The sequence below is a fragment of the Mastomys coucha genome, unplaced genomic scaffold, assembly GCF_008632895.1.
Source record: "Mastomys coucha isolate ucsf_1 unplaced genomic scaffold, UCSF_Mcou_1 pScaffold18, whole genome shotgun sequence".
NCBI classification, from domain to species: Eukaryota; Metazoa; Chordata; class Mammalia; order Rodentia; family Muridae; genus Mastomys; species Mastomys coucha.
In genome coordinates, this window is record NW_022196900.1 from 58,124,329 (window position 1) to 58,134,495 (window position 10,167).

A 10,167-nucleotide genomic window follows, 5' to 3' on the forward strand; every position below is an offset into this window, starting at 1 on the left:
CTGGGCTGGGCTGGGCTGTGCAGGGCTAGCTAGGGCTAGGGATTGCTGCTACAATTGAAGCCAACATCACAAGGGAACCACACAATCCATTCCTCCCCTATGCTACATGTCCGGCTCAGGTAGCAAAGTCTAACCCCTGTGGTGACAGGGTGAAGGGCCACTGAGGTGAGGTGGGGCGGGAAGGGGAAGAGGAGAAGGAGTTCCACCGGCTGGCATGATGCATATTAGTCTTTTCCTTTGCCTAACTATGGCATCAGAAAGTGAAACTTGACCTTTGTCTGAAGGGTACAAATAAAACATTCCTGAACTCCCCTACTGACTGTGGACAGATGCTCACTAAGTGCTGGCTGAGTGTGATAACCAGTGCTGACCAGATGGAGCCAACTGGGTCTAACCCAGCTCCATTTACGAGCTTTTTGAGAATTGCAAACATAAGCAGTATTCATCTGCCTGAAGCCCTGAGAGCCTCCGCATTGCTAATTCTGCGAGTCAGGTTTTTCTCTGTGAGGTCTGTCTGTTGCCAAGAGACCACAAAAGATTCTGGTTATAGGACCCAAGGCGTTCCTGAGAAATGGAATGATTGTCTTCCGACCACAGTCACCCACCCCAGGCCACCCTTTTATAGGGGTTTTAATTTTTTTCCTTCTTGTGGGTTTTATTGCTTAGTTCTTCCATAAGGTTGTGGAAAGCACACACAGAAATATGATAAACCCGTGTGATGGGATGTTCTCTAAACCATTTGTAAGTGTCCACTTCAGTGGCACCAGTTATACCCTGAAGGTATTCATTGACACAAATACCCGTTTCCTGAACGTTTCACAACCCGAATCACAACTGCGTCTGTTAAGCCGAATGTTCCCACAGATGTGCACATTTTCATCCTCACTTCAAAGGGCTAAGCACTTAACCAACAATTGCATAAACCAGAGCGACTTGGGGGTGGATGGGGGTGGACAGAGAGATGGCTCAGTGGTCAGAATGTGTATTGCTTTTGAATGTTCATGACCCAAGCATGAACATTGGGCAGCTCACAAACACTTGGGACTTCAGCTGCAGGGACCCCATTTCCTCGGGGCCTCCGGGGGCACCTACATTCATGTATACACACTGCCCTCCCCCCATATACATATAATTACAAGTAATAAAAAAAAAAAAAAACTTCAGAAAGTGGAATAAGTGACAGATGGATTTTGTGACCTTGGAACCCACGGCTTTCTTGCTGTCTGGGACTTCTATATGAGAGCTTTATTTCTAGGATACCACACACCAGGCTGAATAAATGGAGAAGAGAAGCCACTGGGACTATCTCAATGGGTACATGAATGTTATTAGATAAAATCCAACATCTTTTCATCACTAAAATGTGAACAAATTAGATACAGAGAGAAAATTCTTCACCCCTTGCAGTGATTTCGTAATCTCAGCACCGATGACACCAAGGCAGGAGGATGGTGAATGGGATGCCAGCTTGATTTATATAGTAAGTTTCAGGCCAGCCCGGCCTAACTAATGACACCTTGTCTAAAAACCAAACAAATTTAAAAAGGAAAGGAAGGATAAAGTTTACATAGCAGAAGCCATACCTGACAAGCCAACAGCCGACGTACCAGGAAGGGCTGGAATCCCTCTAATCGGGAAAGATAACAATTCCGACCTCCACCACTTTTATTCAACACCGCTCAAGAACTCCCAGCCAGAGCAATCAGGAAAAAGAAAAAGAAACAAAACATTGCAACTGCAAAGCAGAAAGTTGCCACTCTGCAGGTCACGTGACTTGGGGACCCCTGTAAACCCTGTGACCAGCAGAGTGATGACTGGAGCAAAGCAAGAAGGAAATCCCATTCAACATGACTTAGGCAGTGATGGCTCAAGCTTCTGGAGTCTGACACCAGGCAAATCATTTTAGACACATTAAAATACAGTTCAACCTTGGGGGAAAAAAAAGTTTCCCCAGTTACAGTTGTCAGAATAAAGCTTAAGGTGTGACTGGATCAAAACTCTATTGGAAAGTAAGCATGACCACTTCCATAGGAAGGGGTTCTACAGCTTATGCTTATGGGCCTAGGGGAGGATCTGGTGTGGTCTAGGTCATGACAGAGGTCATCAAACTACAAAGTACATGTGACATGTTCCTTAGAGAAGGGCTCTATTGACAGAGAAACAATGCTACAGTTAAAGTCCTAGTGGGGGAAGAGTCTGGGACAAACATAACAGTCTGAGGGATTCTGGTATGGCCTGGTCCTGTAGATAACACAGATCACCAGGATGTTAACTCCGTCCACTCCCAGCTTTTCAGGCAGAAAACGGGTGTGCATTGCTCCCACTGAGGAGATAACCTTGTATATTTAACATTCTTGGTTTCCCTGGTGCAGGGTTTTCCAACAAGTAGGTTTCCACCCCAGAAGGGCTTACATAGCAGATATCAAGCATTTCAGACATTTACGTTATGATTCATAACAGTAGCAAAATTAAAGTTATGAAGTAGCAATGAAATCATTTTTGGTTGGCAGTTCCAATGTGAGAAACTGTATTAAAGGGTTGAAGCTTCAAGAAAGTTGAGAATCACGGCCCTAGTGTTTATCTGTGAGAACAAGGGCCTTGTGCCCTCTACAACATTATTGTGCATAGAGAACCCCAGAGACTCCGTTAAAGCAATCTTATTAGAACAAAGTCAGCAAAGCTATGAAATACAAACATCAGCACTGCTATCAAGTGTTGATAGTGTGTCAACCCAAACAAAAGTCAAGAAAGCAATGCCTTCTACAATATCTACAAAATACCTAGGTATGATGAACGAGATCAAGTTTCTGTAGTGAAAAGCTGAATTGAAGAGAATGCACCGCAAGCAGTTTTGCTGGAAATGAAATTCTTCACTGACAGTTTTTTCGTTTGCCTCATAAATGTTATCATTCACTGCTTTCTGACCTTAGACTCAGTGATACAGTAGAGCGAAAGTGGCGAGATGGGAAAATAGGGCTGGTTGGCAGTAGAGTACTCACCTAAGGCCTCAATTCAATCTTGGGTACCAGAGGAATGGAAATGTGTGCTAAACAAATAACGGTATTGTGCAGACAAAAGAAGCTTTAGAGAAGACATTATAATTACAAACAAATAGTAGCACTTATGGGAAGACATAAAATTATGCATATAGTTATCTACTTGCACCACTAAATTTGTAACTGGTAAGAGCTCTCTGCTTTAAAAATCATACCTTTGGGGGGCTAAAGAGGTGGCTTAGTAGATAAGAACACTTGTTCTTCCAAGGACTTAGGTTCACCTTCAAGCACTCAGATGACAGATCACAACTGTCTGTAACTCCAGTTCTGGGAGACCTAATGCCCTCTTCTGGCCTGTGAGGACAAGCATGCACATGGTACATATACATACATGGTACATATATGTACATGCAGACAAAACACTCATAAACATAAAATAAAAATAAAATTCTTAAATAATGAATAAAATTATATGTTTGGGATTTCAGAGTGTATTATGAAAAATCTAAAAGAATTAAAAGGGAAAAATGACAATTTCAAAGTTATAGTTTCAGATTCAAATAGTGTTCTCTCCATATTTGAGTCAGAAGATGGGAGACTTGGATAACACTACTGAAGAGCTTGAGTAAATGTGTCTAAGACCCCTCTTAGTGAGAGCAGATTGTATTCTAAATACATGTGACAATTTTCTTACTACAGACCATAAAACAATACAATAACATTTTTATTACATTTATTTATTTTATGTATTCACAACATGCCATATCACTCATGTAGAGAGTGAGTTCTCTCCTATCACGTGGGTCTCAGCAATAAAACTAAGGCCATCAGGCTTGGTGACAAATGCATTTACCCACAAGGCATCTGTCCACTTCACCTGACAAAAGATAAATTCAAAAGAACCTAATCATTCAAAGAAGCCTGCTGATCACGGTAAAATATTTTAGAAATCAACATTAGAAACCTGGCAAATCCCTAACACTGAGGGCAGATGCTTCCAACTAGTTCTGGTCAAAGAGATGGTGAAAGAAACATTGGTGACTTGAACCAATGAGAGAGAAGCCATAGGAGCCAACAGGTCTGGTCCATGCCCAGACCCTGGAGCCCGGAGCCTGGGAGGAAGGTTTCACACTGATGTTGATTGTAGAGGAAGAACATTACTCAAAGTAAGTCCCACCCACAGTCTATAAAAGGAGTAAAAACTAAGAACTGGGGAGAAATGAATACAACAAAAGGCAGGAGATAATAAGGAAAATTAATGAAAACAAAAACTGAGTCTTTGCTAGGGTCAATACAATTTATAAACCTTTGGCTATTTGAGAAAAATAGAAAAGATATATAATAATAAAAGCAGAAATAAAATTAAAGACCCTCCATAACAACAAGATTTAAGGAAATGAATTATTTAAATAATCATCATTGTTGTTGTTATTGTTATTATTATTATTATTATTATTATCATTATTATTATTATTGGTTGGCTTTTCAAGATAAGGTTTCTCTGTGTAGCCCAGCAGTCCTAGAACTCACTCTGCACACCAAGCCCCCCTTGAATTCAGAGATCTGCCTGTCTCTGTCTCTGAGTGCTAGGATTAAAGACAAGCCCCACCGGGCTGGCAAGATGGATCAGCGGGTAAGAGCACTGACTGCTCTTCCGAAGGTCCTGAGTTCGGATCCCAGCAACCACATTGTGGCTCACAATCACCCGTAATGAGATCTGACGCCCTCTTCTGGTGCATCTGAAGACAGCTACTGTGTATTACGACAGAGCGAGCGGGGCGGACTGAGCAGAGGTCCTGAGTTCAATTCCCAGCATCCAATGATGGCTCACGGCCATCTGTACAGCTACAGTGTACTCATACACATAAAATAAATAAATAAATCTTTAAAAAAAAAAAAAAGACATGCCCCACCACTACCCACTATAAGGGAATATTATTAAAGTGTTTTCAAATTAAAAACTTTTATTATGCATATGCATCTGGGTGCCCTGAGAGGCCAGAAGGTGTCAGACCCTCTGGAGCTAGAGTTAAAGGTAGTTGTGACCCATCCAGTGTAGGTGCTGTGCTCTGGAAGAGCAGCACCCAGTCTTAACTGCTGAGTTCTCTCTTCAGCCCAAATTAAAAGCCCTCTATCAACAAAGTAAGCAAAGCAGATGAACTGGGCAAGAAAGAGACACAAATGAATTCAAGGAATTTAGGAAAGTAAAAAATATAGTTAACAGGAAACCAAACAAAACATTACAAACAAGCTCAGATGGGCTAAGGATAAATGGAAATGGCCAAACAAAATTATTAAATGAAAACTTCAAATTAAAATTCAAAAAACAATAATCCTAGTTCTATGCTGCTCATAGGAATATACAGAATCAGGACAACAAATATCGATTAGAGAGTGTTGAGAAAAGACACAATGGGAATATCCCAATGAAAATCAAGCTGTATAACAAGAGTCCAAAAGATAAGGACACTTTAGGAGCAGAGTTGAAATGACTGAGAGGGTGGACTTGCTTTGAATGTGTCCCCTCCAGAATCTGGATGTCCCCCAAGTGATAGACAGGATGAAGAGGCAGGTCTTTAAGAGACAGTTAGGCTGGGAAGGCTCCCCTCTCATGGATGAGATTCTAAAGAGGCTCCATGCTGCATCCGGCCAGCTTGCTCTTCTGTCTTCCACCACGTGCAGATGCAGGTAGGTACCATGTCAATACCAGTTGGTGTCTTGGTCTCACACTGCCCCGCCTCTGAGCTGTGACAAGTAAACTTATGCTCTATGTTAATTACTCAGTACATAGTAGTTTTTATAAACCACAAAATGAACTAAGATAAGAATCAAGAAAAGAACAGTCTATAAAGTAGATGCAGTAATTAACAAAATTGCCTGTTCTTTCAGCTTTTGTCTTAGTTCCTTTGTACTGCTATGCCAAAATACTTTAGATGGGGTAATTTTTATTTCTCAGAGTCCTGGAGTCTGGGAAGTCCAAGGTCAATGACAGCAACAGGTTTGGTGTGTGGCCAGGGTTATTGCTGGTGGAAAGTACCTTCTAGTGTTCTCAACAGAAGAAAGGCAGAACGTAGCACTGCGTGGTCATAGCCCAGAGGACATAGAAGGGCCGAGGCACCAGAGGGCCTCTCTGCCACTCACAGTAGACTGATGCAAACATGAAGCTCAGGCCTGCTGATTCCATGCTTTCCTGAAGATCTTTTCCTCTCAGCATCATAATCTTGGATTTCAAGTTCTAGCAAGTGTGGTCAGCCATGGAAGAAAAAAATCCTACGGTACCTCTATATTCTGAACACACTTAAAATTGCTTTCTTCTGGTAATTCTGAAGCTTCAGCTACTAAATCAAGGTTTTTACATATTGACTGCTCAGTCTTTTATACTTCTAAGAGCTAGTAAATGAGATTTCAAGAAAAATCATTAGTACTATTAATTGAAAAGGCCACTGTAATGTCACCTACAACCTACTCTACAGTCAGATGCACACTGTCCCTAAGATGTGTTTGTAGGATTATGCTGTTTCATGTTTGTATCAGTTTGCATTTAAACTCACACCAGACTACCTTAATGAGTGAAAGTTTATACATCGATTAATTGTCGAAAGCAAAGGTCAAGAGTGTGCTTTAAGCATTTATTGTATTTATGAAATAGTTATGAAACTGAGGTTTATTAAATATATTCAAGCTGACTTCAGGAATAGATTCATTTTGAGCACAGAATATCTTACCTTTTTAAAAAACTTTTTTAAAGATTTATTTACTTTATGAATATGAGTACATTGTGCCTATTTTCAGACATACCAGAAGAGGGCATCCTATCCCATTACAGATGGTTGTGAGCCACCATGTAGCTACTGGGAATTAAACTCCAGACGTCTGGAAGAGCAGACAGTGCTCTTTACCACTGAGCCATCTCTCCAGCCCTAGAATATCATATCTTAGATGAAGAAATAATACTCCGAAATAGTGTATGTGAAAACAAGATGGTAGCTAGCTTAATTGGAGAGAATATACATATAAAAATGCTAGTAGTGACAGATTATATAACCCCAGTGAATAAAATTGTAACTCAAATCCATGCTGATATAAATAAATGCATTGACACATTTTTCTCACAGCATAGCAACCAACAAGTGTGGAGTGCATGGTACAGTTAGTCAGTAACTATTTGACAAGTATCACATCAATAATTCAAGTGAGAGTTGTCAACAAAGCCAGGAATGGTAGTGTACATCTATTATCCTGGCTCTTGGGAAGATTTAACAGAAAGATGGGGGTTGGGGCTTGGGGCTTGGTATCAGTCTAGGCTACATAAAGCATTCCAGTCCAGCTTGAGTTACATCATGAGATCCTGTCTCAGAAAACAAATACTAAACAACCCATAATAACAACAAAAGAATTGTCTATGGATGCTAAGATGTGGCCAACAAGATGGTTCAGTGGGTGAAAGCTCTTGCCTCCATGCCTGATGAGCTGAGTTTGACCCCCAGAGCCCACACTGTTATTTATGTAACTCACATGGTGGAAGGAAGGAGGTGACTCCTACAGGTTGTCCTCTGATCTTCATACTCATACTGTGATGCACTGTCCCATAAATAAATAAATGTAGAAAAACAGGAGATGACCACAGTCTCAAGGTATCTCCACACAGCACAAGGATCACAAAGCAAGAACAGCAACTCTGGAGTGGAGAAGCCTGGAATATGTTAGTTTATCCCAGGGATAGAGACCGGTGGATCCGACAAGCGCACAGCACCAATCTCTGGCAATGCTGCCAAAGAGACAAAGTTTGAATTTAATCACAAGGAGACATCAGATAAAACATACATGAACTGGAGGACTTCTTCCAAAGTAATTGCTTTGTGGTCCATAAAACATCAAGGCCTCAAGGGACTGGGAAAGTGTCTCAGGCTGAGGGAGATTAAAGAGAAGTGATAAATGGATCATGCGATTCTTAGCTTAGGTCCTCAAATGTTATCCCACTGCAGGATATGATTAAGATAGGTGACGAGTGGTGGGTGATGCCTGTCTTTAGATGAGGTGACGGTCTCACTATGCACCTTCTGAATTTGACAGTTGTATGGGAGTTATGGAAGAGACTGTCTTTCTTAGGACTCCCACACTACCAAGTTTGGAAGGGAGAGCAAATCTTGTCTCTGACTTACTCTCATATATACAAAAGCAGACATGGCAGGCGTTGGTGTTTCCATAAATTCCTGGTATAGTCCTTTAAAAAAATTATATGTGTGTGAGTGTGTGAGTGTGTGTGTGAGTGTGTGTGTGTGTGTGTGTGTGTGAGTGTGTGTGTAGAGGTCAAAGGACAACTTTACTGGAGTTGGGTCATCAGGTTTAGTGGTAAAAACCCTTACCATTTCTCTGGCCAATGATGTTATAAATCTTTTTTAAAATTTTATTTCTATAATTTTGTTATTATGTTCATAAGTGAGATACACACACACACACACACACACACACACACACACACACACACACACATATATATATATATATATATATATATATATATATATATATATATATATATAATCTGTACATCACATGCATGCCTAGTACCTGTGGAGGCTAGGAGACAGTGTCAAGTCTCCTGGAATTAGAGTTACAGATCTGGGACTTAAACCTGATTCTTCTGTAAGAGTGGCAGCTAGTGCTCTTAACCATTGAGCCATCTCTCCAGCCCTGCTAATACAATTCTTTTTTCAGAAGAAGGGGTCAAGACAGGGTTTCTCTGTGTAGCACTAGCTGTCCTGGAACTTGCTCTGTAAATGAGGCTGGCCTTGAACTCACGTAGATCCATCTACCTCTGCCTCTCCCAAGTGCTGTAATTAAAGGCATGCACCACCACTGCTGGCCATTGATACGATTCTTAAACCTGTTTGCTAAGTGTGAGATTATTTTAAAGTAAAATGTTATCAAAAGTAGTGCATTTGCTGCCGGTGGAAGGGTCTGGAGACAACGTTTAGAAATGGCACCTTGCAAAGGGAAGGAAAAGAAGAAAGAACAAGTCATCTCCATGGACCTCAGGTGGCTGAAGGAGAGAATGTATTTGGTTGTTACATTCTCTCTTCACTTCAGTCATCCATTGGACTTCTAGCAGCCCCTGCTGGGGGAGGGGGGGCGGCTAACACCTGGGAGTTAAGACAGATGCTTTCTGTTGACTGTTTGTCTTTGAAGAAGCCACCTGGGCATGCCCACCGCCTGAGTTCACCAGCCAGCTACCTGAAGATCTTCTGAACCTGGGGACTTTGGCACCTGAACTGTCTTTGTCGTGTAATCTAGAGACTTGTTTTCAGTTTCTCCTGAGACTATAAAAACCCTGGTTTATTCTCGGTAAAGTGGAGCCTTGATTGGGACACAACTTGGCTTCGTGTTTTCTCTTTGCATTTCAAACCCTTTATTTCAGGTCCTTTATTCCCTCCTGGCTGAGGAGAACCCTGTTCGTGAAACTGTGGGCAGTTTCATTTGGTGTCTACCACATTTCTGCACCCTTCAGTGACACCCTTGTCCATATTACCAATCTTTCTGGCAAGGAAACCTTCATGCTGGTGGAATGAAGCTAAAGGCTGACCGAGATGAGTCCTCTCCCTATGCACCCATGTTGTCTGCCCAGGATGTGGCCTAGAGGTGCAAGGAGCTGGGCATCATTGCCCTTCACATCAAACTCCGGGCTACAGGAGGAAACAGGACTGATATCCCTGACCTAGAGCCCAGTCAGCCCTCAGAGCTCTTGCTTGCTTTAGCATGGAGATTGGATGGATTGAGAATGTCACCCCCATCCCCTCTGACAGCACTGGAAGGAAGCGGGGGTCATCATGGTTGTCATCTGTGAACAGGACCTCTCAAATTATTTTCTGTTAATAAATTGCTTTGTGTAAGCTAAAAAAAAAAAAAAAAGGAGTACATTTGCTTCACTACCAAGAGACTGAGTTTTAAAATGTGAACTTTATATTTTAAAACTTTCAAATTACATTTATTGATTATGTGTCCACATGTGTGTATGTGTGCATGAGCGTTTATGCTGTGGCATGTATATAGAAGTCAGAGGATAACTTGTAAGGGTCAGAGCTCTCCTTCTATCAGGTGGGTTCCAGGATAGAACATAGGCCATCAGGCTTGACAGAAAGCAACTGAGCTGGCTGGACAACCATGGTCATGC

At 41.6% G+C, this 10,167-nt stretch overlaps 1 pseudogene; it reads left to right on the forward strand.

Annotated features, from left to right (window-relative positions):
• Positions 1 to 8,964: 8,964 nt before the first annotated feature.
• Positions 8,965 to 9,869, forward strand: LOC116095733 (annotated as a pseudogene).
• Positions 9,870 to 10,167: the final 298 nt, after the last annotated feature.